At 44.3% G+C, this 18515-nt stretch overlaps 1 protein-coding gene across 1 annotated transcript in view; it reads right to left on the minus strand.

Annotated features, from left to right (window-relative positions):
* The window catches only part of XKRX (XK related X-linked), a 37090-nt gene extending 25051 nt beyond the window's left edge, over window positions 1-12039 (minus strand). Inside the window, exon 1 of the mRNA XM_083484755.1 lies at window positions 11921-12039. The gene's annotated coding sequence lies outside the window, so the exon portion shown is untranslated. The remainder of the gene's footprint in view (window positions 1-11920) is intronic.
* Between the last annotated feature and the right edge of the window lie 6476 nt (window positions 12040-18515).

Below are 18515 nucleotides of genomic sequence, written 5' to 3' on the forward strand. Positions count from 1 at the left end.
GGGGTGATGGGAGTTGTAGTTCAACAACATCTGGGGACCCACAGGTTGAGAAAGGCTGTTCTAGGGGGTCTTAGTAGACAACAACGTGAATCAACAGTGTAACACAGCAGCAAAAAACCCTGCATCAACAGAAGTACAGTCATACCTTGGGTTACAGACACTTCAGGTTATGTTTTTTCAGGTTACGGACACACCAGAGCCGGGAAGTACCGGAACAGGTTACTTCCGGGTTTCAACTGGCGCGCATGCTCAGAAGCACTAAATCGCGCTTTGCGCGTGCACAGAAGCACCAAATTGCTACCCACGTATGCGCAGATGCGGCACGGCGGGTTGTGAACGCTGCGGGTTGCGAACGTGCCTCCCACATGGATCACGTTCGCAACCCAAGTGTCCACTGTATAGTGTCCAGATCAAGGGAAGCTATATTAATGCCCAATTCTTCCTTGGTCAGACCATACCTGAAATACTGTGTCCAGTTATGGAATCTGTGCAGAGGAAGGTGACAAAGGGTCTGGAAACCAGTACTTAAGAGGAACGTTTGAGGGAACTGGGTATCATATTGAGCAAAGAGTTGAGTGCAGGCCCATAGCCGGTCATTTTTTACTGAGGGGGCCTTCCTGTGGGGTGGTATAGATAGGGGACATGCGCAAGTCGTTATAGAACAGCCAGAACCTCTATACATCTGAACATATTTAGGTAAATATCAATAAAATACATCTACTAGAGTGAGTGAGTGAGTAAGTAAGTAAGTAAGTAAGTAAATTGTAGAGTTGGAAAGGACCCCCAAGGGTCATCTAGTCCAGCCCCCTGCAATGCAGGCATCACATCTAAATAATCCTTGACAGATTACCATCCAGCCTCTGCATTAAAACCTCCATGAAAGGAGTCTCCACCAGCTTCCAAGGGAGTCTGTTCCACTGTTGAACAGCTCTTACTGCCCAAAAGTTACTCTTGGTGTTCAGTTGGAATTTCCATTCCTATAATTTGAATCCTTTTTCAGAAAAGTTGTCTCATAGCTAAATTTTGCATGGTGGTTCCTCAGTTCAAGGAAACGGTTTTTTGTCTATGTCTGGATACATTTGGAAACTATTCTGAATCAAGACAGTGAACCAAACCTTTCAAAGCTGTATTGATTTTAACCAGATTTAAGATATTGTAAGCAAATTTTGCATGATAGTCACTGAGAAGAAGGAGCGGGTTTTGTCTGTGCCTGGATACAATTGGAAACCTTTCAAAACTGCACTAATTTTTAATTACTGATTTCAAAACTGAAATGCTTTTCTTTTCTTTCTTTCTTTTTTGCTCCAAGATCTGACAATTTCTGAGCAGTTGTCATGGTTTGCACCAGAAATTCTTGCATCACACTAATTGAACACACTCACATGCGCACAACCTGTGACTCCTGGCTGAGAATTCAAAGCTACCAACCTGGAGGAGGTAGTTGAGTCAAGGTTTGATGCCAAAGTAACATAGTACTCAAGTTGCATGATGCATAAAGTCGGCAGCTTTTCAATTTCGAAAAAAAAGGACAAGTAAGAGGAGACATGACTGAGATGTATAAAATTAAACATGTCATGGGGCAAGTGGATGGAGTAAAGTCCCGCCCCCCGCCCCGCCCATAATACTAGACCTTGGGACTTGTATTTAAGCTGCAGGCTTAAATATTTCAAGACAGACAAAAGAAATTACTTCTTCAAATAGTGCATAGTTAAACAGTAGATTAGACAACATGTTTGCTAAGAGTCTCGCAGACCTGATCAGGAGAGCTTTAAACTGGATCTTGAGGGAGAGGGAGGCAACTTTACAGAACACCTGGTACTGGGGATAATCGCTTCATAGATGCACAGGAAACTGAGGTGGTGCTCCAGAAACCTGCTAAAGAGCAAGAAACTACAAGAAGGAAGCAGCTGGAGGGAACTACTCATGATTTCAGTTGTCTCTACACAAATGAGTATACTCCACAGAATATAGGAAACAAGCAAGATGAATTGGAACTTTTAATGCAGGATGGCAAGTATGACCTGGTAGGCATTACTGAAACCTGGTGGGGTGAGACTCATGACTGGAATGTAGGAATTGAGGGCTATAACCTGTTCAAAAGGAATAGACCAAACTGAAAGGGAGGAACAGCAGCATTATATGTAAAGGATGTGTACACTTGTGAAGAAATCCATGACCTGGAGCACAGAAAGCAAATTGAAACTAGGAGAGGGAAACAACAGTGACCTTAAGTGTGGCTGTCCGCTAAAGACCTCCAAGCCAGACTGATGACCTGGACGGCGCCTTCCTAGAGCAGATTACCAAACATTCAAAAAGGAGAGACAGAGTAGTCACGAGTGACTTCGACTTCCCCAATATCTGTTGGAACTCAAACTCTGCCAAGAATGTAGCATCCAACAAATTGCTCCATTGGCTTCAAGTTACAAGAAAGGAGATTCCAGCCAAACAAACTATCTGACAGCAAGAGCTATTCAACAGTGGAATGGACCCCCTTTGGGGGGTTGTGGACTCTGCTTCCTTGGAGGTTTTTAAGCAGAGGTTGGATGGCCATCTGCCACAGATGCTTTAGCTGAGATGCTTTAGGTGCTTTAGCTGAGATTCCTGCATCTCAAGGGGTTGGACTAAGTCACCCTTCAGGTCCCTTCCAACACTACGATTCTATTATTCTTGGAAGATAAGGCTGCCAGTGGCTGCTAACCATGGTGACTATATTTTACCTGCACTGTTGGAAGCAATATACTGGGGAGCACAAGTGGTGTTGTGTTCAGCTTCTGTCTGCAGGCTACCTATGGGTTTCTGGCTGGCCACTGTGAGAACAGAGTTTGGGTCTGATCCAGCAGGACTCCTACGTTCTTACGTTCAAGTGGAGTATGATGCAGCAGGCTTGGCAGGACACACTTCTGACTGATTGCCAAAACTGGCTTGTGGGGTTTGTTGAGAAGTCCTTGAACCCTCTGTTCAAGACAATGTGTAACAAGAAGAGATGAATCTGGCAGAAAACAAACCTTTGGTAAGGAACAAAGGTGGTAAAATCCATGGGGGCAGGGAGCTGATAGCAAGGTCAGTCACCACACCACAACAAATAAATCAACTTTGGGACACAAGGCAGCTGGAACTGTTCCTAGCACCCAGTATGGGCCTGGATAAGGCATGTTTTTTCAGACCAAACGCAGCCCACGAGCCTTGTAATGGGGCCCTGCTGGGTGCCTAACAAGCTCTGTATGTAGTCCTAGACAGGCACCAAAACCAGGTGGGCTTTGGGTATTTATTCACATGTAATGAATAAATTCACAGATGGAAAAACTGTTTTTGGTTGACATGTTCTTTCAGGCCTGCCCTGAATAAAAGGCAAATAGTGAAAGCAAAACAAGAAGATAGAAGGGACCCTTCTCTTCACTATTACAAAGCTTCAAGCTATTTGGTATTTAGCTTCGAAGCTCAAGTTTTCTCTCTATTCACATCACGAACCTTTGGAACTGACTGCCCCAGGATGGAACAGAGGGCAACAACATTATCCTAATAGCCTTCTTTTCCTTGTGGCTGGTAGAAAAGTAAATCAATAACATGCCAGCAGTGGATTTTGGGTACCTTATTCTCCACCCCACATTATTTCATATCAACAAGAGATCATTTAAATAAACAAACAAATGAATAAACAAACAACTTTTGTAAATAAGTCCCGTTGCATCTATGGAAGCTTCAAGATGAGGGCAGAGAATGTTTCTCTGAATTGATTTGATTTTAAATTGATTTGGCCATGCATGTGCTCATTTATTTAAAAATACAACCCCCCTCTGTTTACAAAGCAGAGCAATTTTAATTTGTTAACCCTATTGTTTGCTCCAGGTAATTATTATTATTATTTATTTATTTTAAAAAAGACTATCTTATTCCCTATGCTGCTGTTAGTCTGGAATTAGTCTGAAAAAGAATTCCTTTTGATTTGGTCTATTTGTGGGTGTGGGACTTTTAAAAAATCCTGAGATTGCAAAATATGCAGTTAGTCTTTTGCTTAAATATCCCCTTGCCTGCCATTCATCTTTCTTTTGCCTCCCTCCTGCCTGCCCTGAAACGCGTTTAAGAGACAGTAACTGGAAGAGAACTGAAGGTAACTTAAATCCCCTTAAAGGCCCAGGCAACCTGACTTTAGTGTACAGCTGTCTGCTCCCTTACTGTTGGATTGGTTTTTGTTAGGACCCAGGAGAGAGCGTGGCTCTGAGAGGAAACCAGTAAACCCTGCCAAGAGACTTACATGGTCCCTTTCCCAAATATAGTAAAGTTCTGGGTCTGGAGGCAGATGGGTGACTAAGGGAAGACAGAGAAACCAGTGTTAAATCTGCCCGCAAAAAAACTATTTGTGCTAAGCAGTGGATAATGCTTGATTTGACAAGGCCAAATGCCTGGAAAAGAGCTTTCTGAAGGCAACAGGAAGCAGGCCACTATTAGTTAAGAAAAGGTTTTTAAAACTATAGGGGGGAGGGCTAAATTCATTATACTTTTGCAGCATAGTATAAGTCTTATAACATTATGAATGGTGTAGCTGGAAATGTATTTTCCTCCTCTCTCTCATACAGTGGTGCCCCGCAAGACGAATGCCTCGCAAGACGGAAAACTCGCTAGACGAAAGAGTTTTCCGTTTTGGAGGTGCTTCGCAAAATGAATTTCCTATGGGCTTGCTTCGCAAGACGACAATGTCTTGCGAGTTCCTGCTGGTTTTCCCCCCCTTCCCCCCTTTTTTTAAGCCGCTAAGCCGCTTATTAGCTGATCCGATCAGCAGATAAGCCGCTAAAAGCCACTAAAAGTCGCTAATAGCGCTAATCCGCTAATCCTTCAATGGGTGCGAAGAGAATCACAGAACGGATTCTTTTGGATTCTTTTCATCTTGCGAGGCACCACTGTATTTCTAACTTGAAGTCACACACTGATGCTGATTGACTGTAGGCTCGGGACTAACAAAAGGAAGCATTTCTTCACATGCTAGGCCATTAACCTATGGAACTTACTGCCACAAGGTATTGTGGTGGCCACCAACTTGGGTTGCTGTTCTGAAAAAGTTTAGATAAGTGGAATCCAGGGCTATCCATAATTATGAATTAGGGCTGCTACTCAGTTAAAGGCATACGCCACTCCAAGCACTTTTTTCTCAACAACCTATGGGATTGGGAAAAGGCTCACTGTCCCTATTTTAAAAGATGCAGATATGTATAACAGGCATCATCTTAGAAGAGGCTTTCTTCCTATGTATGAAAGAAGAGGAAATGCCTCTATTGTGGTTTTCGTCACCTGCAGTTTCTGTAAGCACATTTGTTAAAAATTGTGCATATGTACCTGCTGCTTGATTTTACTCGGAGCCCTTTCAGGCAATTAAATTCTCATTAATTACTCTCTAGAGAGAATGAACTGGTGGAATGTTTCACATAGCTAAACTGCCACTAGAATCTTCAGCTATAGAGGCAGGCAGCCTCCAAAGGCCAGAGACTGGAGCATCCAGCTAGCAACTTTTAGAAGAAGAAAAAAAAGCTAAACAAGGTGGCCTTTGGAGTCATTGATTCCAGAGCAAGGCCCTTCTTTTGCGAATCCCAGAACAGTTGCAAACAAAGAAGAATAAAACCCGGCACTACAAAATTAGCAGTGCAATCCAGTATATTTCTTCTCAGATGTCACGGGGTTCAATTGTACTTACTCCCGGGTTTGTAGGCCAAGGCAATTTAAACACTTGTGGCAATTTAACTCTCCTCTTCATGGCATAGCAGGGAGAGGTAGCCTCGTTTATCTATCAAGGGTTGACACTGCCAATTTTAAATGAGTCAATGGATTACACTAAAGACTCGCACTGTGCATTGGTGTGAGATGTACACTCACAGATAGATTGAAGCAAACACTTGCCTCAGTATACAGTGACATTTGCAGTTACTGTGCATCAGACATGAAACATAACTTGTTAGAAGCAGCTGTTTCCCCATACCCCCACCACCACCAGCTCACAGATCTGCTTCTGAAAAAAAGAATGACACTGGGTTCACAACACACAATGAAGAGTGGGCGCATTTGTCTGAATCTACAGGCTCTCCTTATCAAATAGTAAAGGTAAAGGGACCCCTGACCATTAGGTCCGGTCACAGACGACTCATCTCAATTTACTGGCCGAGGGAACCGGCGTGCAGCTTCCGGGTCATGTGGCCAGCATGACTAAGCTGCTTCTGGAGAACCAGAGCAGCGCACGGAAATGCCGTTTACCTTCCCGCCGGAGCGGTACCTATTTATCTCCTTGCACTTTGACATGCTTTTGAACTGCTAGGTTGACAGAAGCAGGGACCGAACAACGGGAGCTCACCCCATCACGGGGATTTGAACCTCCGACCTTCTGATCGGCAAGCCGCGTCCCTCCTTATCAAATACATATGTGCAAATCTCTCGCCTACCCTCCAGGTCATATCTTTTTAGGTATTGCTTAAGGCTGTAATCCTATGTACACTTACTAAGGAGTAAGCCCCAGTGAATTCAACAGGACCGCCTCCTATTCTGAGTAAACCTGGATAGGATGAGGCAGTGAGGATTTTCCTGCCAACTGAACTTTGCACACATTTTTGGTGGAATTTCAGTAGGCTTGTCTTGTGCTGGCATCAGAAAGCAGGAGTGTTAATCAGAGGCACTATTTGGGTCAGATTACAAGGGGCAGGTTTCGGAATCCCCAACTGCAGGAGGGTCCCAAATGATTCTGTAGTTGCAATTGCTTCAACATCTTCCTTAAAATTTCAAAAAAGCATTTTACAACATAGGCATGCTACTCCTGAATAAAGTTCCAGAAAATACCTTGAGGCCGGCCACATACTTAGGTCAAAGAAAAAGTGAGCTTGTGCCTTGAACACAGGGTATTCAGGAATTAACCAGTGAAGATTTCCCACCGCTACCCTCAGCAGCATGGAAAAAAGCATGATCACTGCCTGTTTATCCCTTGCAAACAAAGATAATGCAGAGGGCAGTAAACAAACTGGCAACTCTCCCACACGCTCGTCTCCTTCTCTCCACCCCCATTCTGAAATGGAAACCAAGACCTGCCAGCAAATGGGTACAGTGAGTCAGGCCTGGTGTACTTATGATTTCCAGCCAAGATAATGTATCTGAAGCATCCCTGCCAGAGCTGGCTTACCTGCCATGTAGGGAGAAAGCAGCACTGGCAACCATATTTGGCTAATTGTTTTGAGTCTTCAATTCATGCTAATGCACACTGTGTACTTTTGCTTCTGGCCTGACCAGCACCCTTTGTGATCAAAGGATGACTGTGATCAGAAGGCATTCTAGCAGCCTCTGTAGCCTCCTCCTGGGACATCTTTGATGCCTGCTCAGTTTGTAAGGACTGCTAGCAAAGGTGTGCCTGTTGGAAGCACTACAAGAGCCTAGGCCAGCCTTCTCTTTGTGTTCAGTCTTCTTCTTCCTGGGTGATTACTCACAGCCAAGTAAGATTGTTTTCCATGAACATGGTCTTAACAGTGAGTCCGTAAGTGACTGTGGAAGCCAATTCTGGATCCACACATCCTTCCACAGTGGGGACATAGGTTTCCAGGCGGGAGTTGATCATGGTGAGGGTTTGCCAAATGTGCCTTCCTCTTAGCTCATTTCTCCCTTTCATTCTGAGTTCAAGCATCTTCAAAGTCCACGACACCTTCGGTAAAGGCTGTTCTTCAACTGGAGTGCTCACAGATCAGTGTTTCCCAGGTGTCAGTGTTTATACTAGATTTTTTTTTTTAGATTTGCCTTGAGAGAGTCTTTAAACCTCCTTTGTTGACCACCAGGAATTACTTTTTCCCATTTTTAAGTTTGGAATAGAGTAGTTGCTTTGGAAGACGATAATCAGACATCCAAACAACATGACCAGTCCAACAAAGTTGATGTTGAAGAATCATTGCTTCGACACTGGTGATCTTTGCTTCTTCCAGTACACTTAATGTGTATGTATAGATTTAGGAAGATGGGGAGAAAACTGGAACTGATGGACTCTGCTTCTCATTGGCTGTGACTCTACTTATTGTTTGGGCTTCCTGCCTTCCACTCCACCAGTCCCAATGGGCAGCAGCCATGAAGAAAGTTGGGATTTCCTCCCTGCCCCACATAAGAGCTCATAGGCTTCTTACAGCTGTGCAACAGGAAAATATTCAGCAATTGTTTTTCTTAGGAAGGTAATGCCCTGATAGGTAAGCATTTCCCCCTTTACATGCTGTCTCTTAATGTTGTTTTATAGGTACAGAATACCTAACTACTTTCTGCCTGTTAGAAGAAGGGTCATCTAGCAGCCTGCTTGCATAGGACTTACAACCTTTGCGTTGGCTTCTGCTGTTGTCCCTTTAATTACTGGGCTGGCCCTTCCATGAGGCAACATGCTGTAGCTGCCTCAGGTGGCAAATTTCAAGGGGTGGAAAGTGGTTAGAAATGTGTGCCCTGTGTTCTGCTCTGCAGCCCCTAAGCTTGCTTGCTGCCCAAGGGTGTGGTAGAGGACTTTGTTCAATCACCAATTGTGGAGTAAGATTCAACTAACAGTCTACTCAGATTTTGTGCACGGCATGGGAAATGCACCATCTTGCCCATTACCTCAGGCAGCAAAATGGCTTGGGCCACTCCTGAGGTCTTTGAGCTACAGGTAGTCATGTTGAATCCCACTGCGGATGATTTCTGCAGATCAAACATCTGTTCTTCCTTGCAAGCTAAGGTTGGTTTTCAACAGCAAGAGACAAGAACAGGCCAGACTTTATTTTCTGGCCAGCTGGCAGCCCCACAACAGATAGGTACCTGGTGAGAAGCCAGTATTTGTAAGTTGCGTTCAGTTTACTTTTAAAAAAAGTGAGCAACTTCAGTTAGAAAAAATAAGAATAAGAGAGTGCTGGGCTTGTTGTGGGAGACCAGGGTTTGAATTCCCACTCAGTCACGAAGCTCACTGAATGATCTTACACCAGTCACAGTCTCTCAGCCTAACCTACCTCATAGGGTTGTTGTGAAGATAAAATGGGGAGGAAGAGAACCATGTATGCCACCTTAAGCTCCCTGAAGGAAAGGCGAGGTATAAATGTAATATTAAAATAAGCAACACAAGAAAATGAAAACTTTCCACTCTGGCTCAATATACGATTCCAGTCAGGGATGTGTCATTTTTTGCCCTCCAAGTGTTGTTGGGAACCAACTCCTATCAGCTCCCCAGCCAGCATGGCCAATGGCCAGGGATGATGGGGACTGTAGTCCCACAACAGAAGAGTCACACATTCAGTATCCCTGCATTAATGAGTCTTCCAATCAGCCCATTGGTTCATCAAGCCCAGAATTCTCAACACTGACTGATAGTGGCTCTGTATGGTTTCAGGCAGGAGTCTCAATCAGTCCTACCTGGAGATTTAACCTGGGACCATCTGCATGCAAACCAGGTGCTGTACCACTGAGCTACAGCACTCGGATTTAGAAAAGGGGACAGTGAGAACTCTAGTTTGCAGCGTTGCTTAGCGCCAAATGGTCCTGTGCCAACAGAAACCAGGATCTGATGCTTACTTGTAACACATCTAAAAGGCTAAGCTAAACTTTAACCAAGCCCCTTGTTCTCTCCCTCCTGCCTTCAGCAGACTAGCGGCAGATCTCTGCTTTCAGCACCCAAGCCCTTATCAAAAGCTGCCTTCCCATTTCCTTCCCCGGTGACTAGCCAGGCCACAGTTACCTTTTGATGACAGTCTGTTCTTGTTTGTATGCAATTAGTTCTGCTGGCTTTATTATCATGACCAGCCACAGTTTGCAAGGGGGCAGGGAGGAAACACTGAAGAGAAGGCACACGTGTTAAAGTGCCAAGTACATGTGTCTTTTACAACTATACAACAACCTGAAATCCTAACAGGTGCTATTTTACATAACGGTGATGGGTTGAGTGTCCCCAGGGCTTTTTTTCCAGCCAGAACTCACTGGAACTCAGTTCTGGCACACCCCAGGTGGGCTCCATTGCCCTTCTAAGAGAACAAGGGAGGTGCTTCTGGTGAGTTCCGGCATCTCTTTTTCTAGAAAAATAGCACTGAGTGACCCCATCCTTGTGCAGCTGTTTCAAGGCACAGGGATGTGTGTGTGTTTCTAAGTGCAATCCTAGCTTGAGTGCAGTTTAATTAAATAAAAGGGTTTTAAGGAAATTGCTAAATGTTATTCTTCAAAAGCTGTTTATTCTCCTTAATTTCTGCTGGTAGCTTTGAAACTTCTTGATTCTGTACCCTAACTAGCATGAGTTCATAACAAGAGCAGATACAGTGGTACCTCGGGTTACATACGCTTCAGGTTACAGACTCCACTAACCCAGAAATATTACCTCGGGTTAAGAACTTTGCTTCAGGATGAGAACAGAAATCGTGCAGTGGCGGCGCAGCGGCAGCAGGAAGCCCCATTAGCTAAAGTGGTGCTTCAGGTTAAGAACAGTTTCAGGTTAAGAACAGACCTTTGGAATGAATTAAGTACTTAACCTGAGGTACCACTGTAATCAGAAGCAAGTCATGCTTGATGGCAAAGGTCAGGCAGGTGGGCGTGGCTTGGCCAAAATATCTCAGTCAGTAAGAGCATGAGGCTCTTAATCTCAGGGCTGTGAGTTCCAGCGCCACGTTGAGCAAAAGATTTCTGCATTGCACAGGGGTTGAACTAGAGGTCCCCAGTGGCCCCTTCCAACTCTACAATTCTATGATTCTATGAAATGGTGGCATAGACTATAGGGAAAGCCCTACTAAACAGTGGTGTGCAGTCATTGGGCAAGAGGGACTTAATGTTTCCCTGGTGCCTCCTTCCCAAAGCTTCTGCCCGGGTTAGGGAAGGAGGCGCAATGCTCAAGGGAACAACATCCTCCTCCCCCCCCCCAAAAAAAAACTCCTTTGCAAGCTAGTGCCTCTGGCCCTAACTGTTCCCCTATGAAAAATGTCACCGCACGCCACCGATACATACTGATAAATATAAATATCACACGGGTGAAGATATAGAGACATTCATTCCGAAATGTCGCTTAAATCACACACACACACCGCTGCCTCCATCCTGCATTTGCAAATTGAATGAAAAATGCACACTGATGAAAATGTGTGTTCTGAGTATAAAACGACTGTTCTCTTTCACTTTTTATACCGCATTAATGATGTTCACAAAAGTTTCATGATCTGTGTTAATATGCTTCATCAGAAGTAAGTCATACCATTCAGAGGGAGTTTACTTCCTGGTAAAGCAAATGCTGCTAATAAAGATGGCTAACTTCCTTCCTTCCTTTCCTTTTCTTTCTTTCTTTCTTTCTTTCTTTCTTTCTTTCTTTCTTTCTTTCTTTCTTTCTTCTTTTTTTTTTTTTTTTTTTTTTTTTTTTGTAAGGGCCCTGCCCTTTAATGACAGCATGACATGCAGAAATGTAACAGGTGAGGCATTTCCCTGTCATTGAGATGAAGTGGTGGAAGATGGTCCATGGGTTTAATTGCTGCATCTTGGGCTAGTCTTAGAGCATGGGTAGTCAAACTAAGGCCCGGGGATCCGGCCCAATTGCCTTCTAAATCCGGCCCACAGATTCATTCTTTTTTTCTTCTTCAAAATATAGTCGTGTCCCCCCCAAGGTCTGAGGGACAGTGGACCAGCCCCTGCTGAAAAACTTTGCTGATCCCTGTCTTAGAGGCACCCAGGGTCTGGCAACTTCAGACATAGCCTGTTCCCTTTTTGGCATGTTAATTTTGACAAGCCTGAGCTCTTCCCATTCGTTTTTGATGTCTCAGCTGGCACAAGAACACATGGGCAGGCCTTGCCTGTCATCAGCCGTCCTCTGTCTTCGATCTTCAAGAAACGCCAAGAGATGTTTGAGAGTGCTGGGGAAATGCTTTAAAATGTTTGAAAAGTCTTAAAAGGATGCCTGCATGAAGACAGCCAACTATACCCCAGAAATACTCACATGTGACTGTCTCATCTCTGAATCCATTCCACAGCAGGTTGCCTCTAAGGAATGACCAGTGGAACATGAAAAAGAGGCTCTCTCTTTTTCATCTAAACTGGTTAACAGCCAAGCAGCTTCTGTTATCACCTAAGGATGCAAATTCTACCATGGAGCGTATCCCTGGGCAACTGTTCCCATGGAAACCTGGTCTCACATCACAAAGCCAGTTCAAAGGTCCAGACAATAGGTCTCCCGAGGAAACTATGGTTGGTATCTGCTGCTGACTACTCAAGTGTAAATTGACAACAACTGTGCTTGCTTTCATGAGGCTCCTCTGGATCAGCCTGAGAGTGGATTATTATAGCTGTACACTTGTGTAAACGAGAGACTGTTGAACTTGAGATGCTTATCTCAATGCTCCGAGCTAAGAGGTCCAGCTGTGTAACTTGACGCGTGCTCAGCCAGCCAGCCAAATAAAGGTCACCAGCGAAACTAACACCGCTTCTCCTGTTCTAATCATATATTGAGCAGTCTTGGTTGCAGGCAAACCAACCAAGCGTCAAGTTGCATCTAAGTTACTAATAAATGTAATGTAACATACTACTTTAGTGCAGCACAGTTAGGCTTGGGGAAGAAATTAGTTTGGTTTCCAATTTAATGTGAGCCTACATCCAAATCCAGGGTACACCTGCATCAGCTCAACCAGACATCTTCACTGCCCCTGCTACAACAAAGCATGTCTCTCCCATTTCGGTCTCTACAGCCACAGCAGGCGCTGTAACTCTCCAACGGTTCGACTTCAGCCCCGAAGTTGCGCTCTTCCACTGTCTCCAGAGACAGGTGGATGCCAATCAACATTTAAACTGGAAAAAAAAAACTATCCTCCCAAAATCACATTTCTGGGCCTTTCTGCATGCAGTAAGTAAACAGTTGTATGATGTAATGTTTTTCAAAAATAATTTTTAGCTGCTTGTATGCACCTTTGGCCATATGTTGCTGATATTGGAGACGGTGTGTGTGTGTGTGTGTGTGTGTGTGTGTGTGTGTGTGTGTGTGTGTGTTTCCTTCCCACACTAATGGTGGATTGTGCCTGAATTGAGAAAAGTTGTGTGTCTGTTGTCACATCCCTTAGGTACCTTTCTTGTTCCTCCAGCCAGCAAAGGTTTGTGTTATGAATATGCACATTTGGGTTAGCATTTTCAGAGCTTTTTTCTATTTTATTTTTCATTTAATGCCTGCTGTTCAAGAATTCTAATCTTGTGGGAGTTTAGGATATCAGAAGGGAAATTACGATATGCGCCTGCCTGACCTATGGCAAACCTGGTTATTTGTAATGTAATTTTGCCTGCAGTTAACAACAGCTATCATGAGCAGTACTTTGACCTAATACCATCATCTCTGTCTGCTACATCTCTCCTCTGCAATGAGCTTGCAAAATGACAGCCCACATGAGTGAGAGGGAGCTTGCAAGAAACAGAAACTCTCAGAACACACCCACCAATCCTCAGCCCCTACACACAAAAAGCAGGACAATGTTTGTATACATGTCACACAAATGAAAAATAGTGAGGATCCATTCCAACAAAGGTCAGTAGAAAATAAAGCAGGGGTGCTTTTTTTAGTACATTATTCTGGAACAGAAGCTGAATAATGATGACATAGTCTGGTAGCATGCCATTATTATTATTTTTAAAAAGACCCCAGTGACTATACCATTACGAATTTCAGTTTTGTGATGCCACAAAAATGTGTACAAAAATGGTTGCATTAGGGGAAGTGTGCATTAAAACTTCACGTATCACTGAAAATACCCAAAAATGTTTTTATTAGGATGAGTTAGCATTAAGATGAAGACAAATTTTGGAGAGGACTCCTTGTTAAAAACTTGCAAACTGATGAAGAAATGTGAACAACTGAAATGGGGGGGGGGGCAGGGAATCAAGGAATGGAGAGAACTCAAAATCAAAATTTCCAAGCTACAGCATGAAGCAGTCTTCAAAAATTGCTAGTGACAAAACTTCTTAAAAAGTACTCTGCTCATGAGGTCTGGAATCATTTTTTTAAAAAAACAAACACATTGAAAGTGCCATGAACACCACCTGGAACATGTATGTATTGTAAATGGCTCAGAAACTGTGGTTGGTCCAGACTTTAAACTGGGAGAACTGAACATTTTTACCACATTACATTTGTACTTTGCCAGCTGCCGGACTCCCAGTCTGCTCCTAGGCCGAATTTAAAGTGATGGCTTGGAACCAGGGTACCTATAATAACACCTTCTCACTGGCAGGGCCTATCCCGAGTCACAATGTGGCTTTAGAGCTCAGAGGTCAATTGCCAATATTTCTCAGATGAAAATAGGTGCATCCCATTCGATAATGATAATTTTACTATTTATAACCTATACATCTTACTGGCTTACTGGCTTGCCCCAGCCACTCTGGGCAGCTTCCAACATACATAAAACACAATAAAACATTTTTTAAAAAATGTAACAACCCAACCCTTCCCTATACAGGATTGCCTTCAGGCAGCTTGGGGGGGTCAGATAACTCCATACCCTCCAACATTTCTCCAATGAAAATAGTGACATCCTAAGGGAAAGTGGGACATTGTGGGATCAAACCAGAAACCGGGACGGCTTCTCTAAATCAGGAATGTCCCTGGAAAATAGGGACAGTTTGGAGGGTATGTCAACATGATTTACTCATAGCTGCAGGAGAAAAGGTAATATGCCCCTTGTTCATCACCTTCACAGACCTGATAAAGGCCTTTGACCCTGTCAGCTGAAAAGGACTCTTCACACTGCTCAGCAGTTTAGGATGCCCACCTAAGCTCCACAAGATTATTGTGTCCTTCCATGGGAACATGCATGGCACCATCCAGCATGGTGGTTCATCCTCAGGTGTTTTCCCTATAAAGAGCAATGTGAAACAGGGCTGTGTTCTCGTCCCAATTCTCTTTAGCATATTCTTGTCCCTGTTGGTCTCCTGTGCCTTCACCTCAACTGAAGATGGTGTGGATTTCCATTCAAGGAGCAACTGGGGTCTTGTCCTGTTCAACCTGGAATGTCTCCATGCTAAGATAAATGTCAGGTTTTTATTCCATGGCAGGACAGAGTCTCAAACAAATATGTGCTCTTCCAAGTCCACATTCCCAACATGCTCCCACTTCTGTCTCAGCAAGGTCTATGCTGGCTTGATCATGTACACAGAATGGAAGATGGCAGAATCCCCAAGGATGTGCTCTACGGAGAGCTGACATCAGACACCAGGCCCACTGGCAGACTAACTCTACATTATAAAGTTGTCTGCAACATGACATGAAGCCTGGTAACAGTAGACATCCCCCCTCTCCACTGTGTAGGAGTCCCTTGCAGAAGACTGCTGTGCCAGGGGACAGACAGTCAGGCCCTGTATCCACAGCAGTGACCAGAGGAGAAATGACCGCTAGGTGGAGCACAGAGAGAAGAAAAGCCACGGTGCATCTGTAACAGCAAAACTGGATGCTTTCATCTGTCCCAGCTGCAATAAAATGTGTCTCTCCCATACTGGTCTCTACAGCCACAGCAGGTGCTGTAATTCTCCAACTGTTTGATTTTACCTTAGATGGCACACTCTTCCATTGCCTCTTGAGACAGACAGATGCAAACACCTTGCCCAAACCTAAGGATGCTCTTCAGAAGTGCTGTTGCAAGTGGCCCCTGCCAAATGAAGTAAGGTAGGTAACATGTAGGGCATGTAGGGTGTGGAACCTTTTCCAACCCAAGAGACAGCTGCCCTTGTGGGCAGCCATCTGGGAGCCAAATACCAATGATGGACATAGCCAGAAGCAGAAATACAGAGTATAATGGATGTGACTCTTTCCTTTGTACAGTAGGCTAAATTCCAGCCATGCAAAAGCCAGATCTTTCTACATACTTGCACCCACACAGAATCACAGAGTTGTAGAATTGCAGAGTTGGAAAGGATCCCAAGGGTCATCTGGTCCATCATTTAATTTGTTATCCCCACGTTGGGCATTGCTTTCCTTTTTAGGTGAAGACAGAGGCAAAGTAGGTGTTGAGTAGTTCCACCCAATAGCATTTCTCCATCTTCTAGACACAGAGGACCTACTACTTGCTTGTGCTTCCTCTTGCTTTGAACACAGCCAAAGACACTTTTTATTACTGTATTATTATTAACCTCTCTTGCAAGCCTGAGCTCTTTCTGAATTTTTGCCTGCCTGACCTTCTCCCTGCAACTGCTGACTACTTGTGTATACTTCTCCTTTGTGATTTCCCCTTTCTTCCATTTATTATATACACCCTTCTTAAATTTCAGCTCGTTTGCAAGCTCCTTATGCAGCCGAACTGGCTTCTTACTTTTCTTTCTTTCACAAGCGTTTAGCAATACAAATGTTAAAAATAAGTTATTAAGAAAATAAACAGTCAAGCAAGCATATTACTAACAATAAAACAATATATTGGTTGTTCATTTGCATGCTAACTCTCACAACCAATTATTGCTAGGGGTGTCAGGTAAGGAGTATCCCAGACACTGAGATTTCATGTTCCATACCTGAGACCTAGGGGCGGCTACTGGTGATGTCACAGAGGCAGGCCCTAGTGATGTCATGGAGGCGGTCACTGGAGACAGAGGTTAATTGGGAGAGGGGAAAGGAGACGTGCAGGGGGGACCCCCCTCCCCACCAAGTATCTATGTTACAATTTGCAGCTATAGCTCTTTTCCCCAAATTAACTGCAAGGACTGATTTGCATGTGAAGCAAGTCTCTGGTTTGCTCCTTTATGCTTCATTAAATACAGAAACCTGGGAGGACCAAAGCATTGCCTTTTGAGCTGTGTTTACCAGCATACTGCTCATTCACATTTCAAGCCCAGTTTAAAATAAACCATGGTTTAATGTGACACCATTATTGGCTTCTGATTTTAGTCTGGAGTTTAGCCAAAGTGTGAGCCTGCTTCCTGTCTAATGCAGAACTCATTTCCCAGCAGATTTTAATGCATCTAAATTGTTTCCCATAAAGTGTGCTGTGCTCAGCCCTGCATGCGCACACACACATAGGTTAAATATACACCACTTCTGTGTGAGAGAAAGTGACAACCCCACCAAGGTCACCCACCTGTGCAGGGACTTCATTTTGCTTTTCAAACTCCTGTCCTTGGAAGATTTATAGCCAAATGCTGTAAGCAAGGGGTGGCAACCTTTTAATCTCTCAGAGCCCACATTACCTTGTGGGATGATATATCAGCTGCATGCTGGCATTCTGTGGGGCTGAAGACAGTATTGGGCAGGGCGAGACCCAGGAGGGGGCACCTCTCTTTTCTCACTCTTCCTGGCACCTGTCTCTTTCTGACAACCCTTTCTCTTCCTCTCTCAGTCCCTCCTTGCCAAACTCTCTGCTGGGAGAAGGAAAGATTGTTTTTGCAAAAGTCTGACACGATTCCTTTCAAAGAGCTTTTGGCATGAGAGCCACCCCCGCTCTAATCACTATACTACACCACAGTCTTCCACTATTTTTTGTCCCCCCCCCCCTTTCTCACTGCCCTTCTGCACAGCAGACTTTATCTAGGACACAACTTTAATCTGCTCAAATCCCTCACAGTTAACTAGTTTTATAGCACTCTCATCTTCTAGCTTTTTTTTTTTAATTTTACCACCTTTCTCCTGTGCCAGACTAGTCTAGTTTGCAGGGTTGGCTCAATACATTTCACCCCTGTAGGCAAAATTCCCCCACCCATGCTCCTGCCCCAATGATACCCACAAATCTGAGCCTCTGCCCTTGTTGGCATATACCCAAGGAAACCAGGGCAATTGGCAGGCCCCCAGCTGGCTCCAGCCCACCAGGCGGTGTGCTGGGCAAACTCCGGCCCTTGGTGCAGCATGAATCTGTGGCCCAGGCTTCAGAAGACTGAGCACACAATTCAGCAAAATAAACACTGTGCAAACAGAAGTGGCACGAGAGGCTGTGTGTGCATATTTACAAGCAGGTTTATTCAGGGTAGATTAGGACAAAAGGAAAACATGTCTGATCTCCTTCATGTCCAAAGCAAAACAGAAAGCTATACAGTGGTACCTCGGGTTAAGTACTTAATTTGTTCCGGAGGTCCGTTCTGTTATGTACTGAAGTTCTCACCCTGGGCCAGCAGGGGGATACTGTAGATAGTTTTCTCTCCGGTCAACATATGCAAATAAGGGATTGAAAGTGACGTTCAGTGATTGGATAGTTACAGAAAGTGGTTACTGTTGCGTTCTAGTGGAGCTCTATATAAGCACGCTGGCTGAACCCTTCAGTTCAGTTCAGTTCTGTTCTGACCTGTGAATAAACAAGAGCTGTTTGAAGAATCACTGTGTCGTCTGATATGTTCACCCACAACTTAACACGTTCTTAACCTGAAACTGTTCTTAACCTGAAGCACCACTTTAGCTTGTGGGGCCTCCTGCTGCTGCCGTGCCGCCAGAGCCTGATTTCTGTTCTTATGCTAAAGCAAAGTTCTTAACCTGAAGCACTATTTCTGGGTTAGCGGAGTGTGTAACCTGAAGCGTATGTAACCCGAGGTACCACTGTACACAAACAGAAGTTCCCAGCATACTGAGCTGAAGTGTAAACAGA

This window comes from Podarcis liolepis, assembly GCF_965112155.1.
Source record: "Podarcis liolepis genome assembly, chromosome: Z".
Classification (NCBI taxonomy): Eukaryota; Metazoa; Chordata; class Lepidosauria; order Squamata; family Lacertidae; genus Podarcis; species Podarcis liolepis.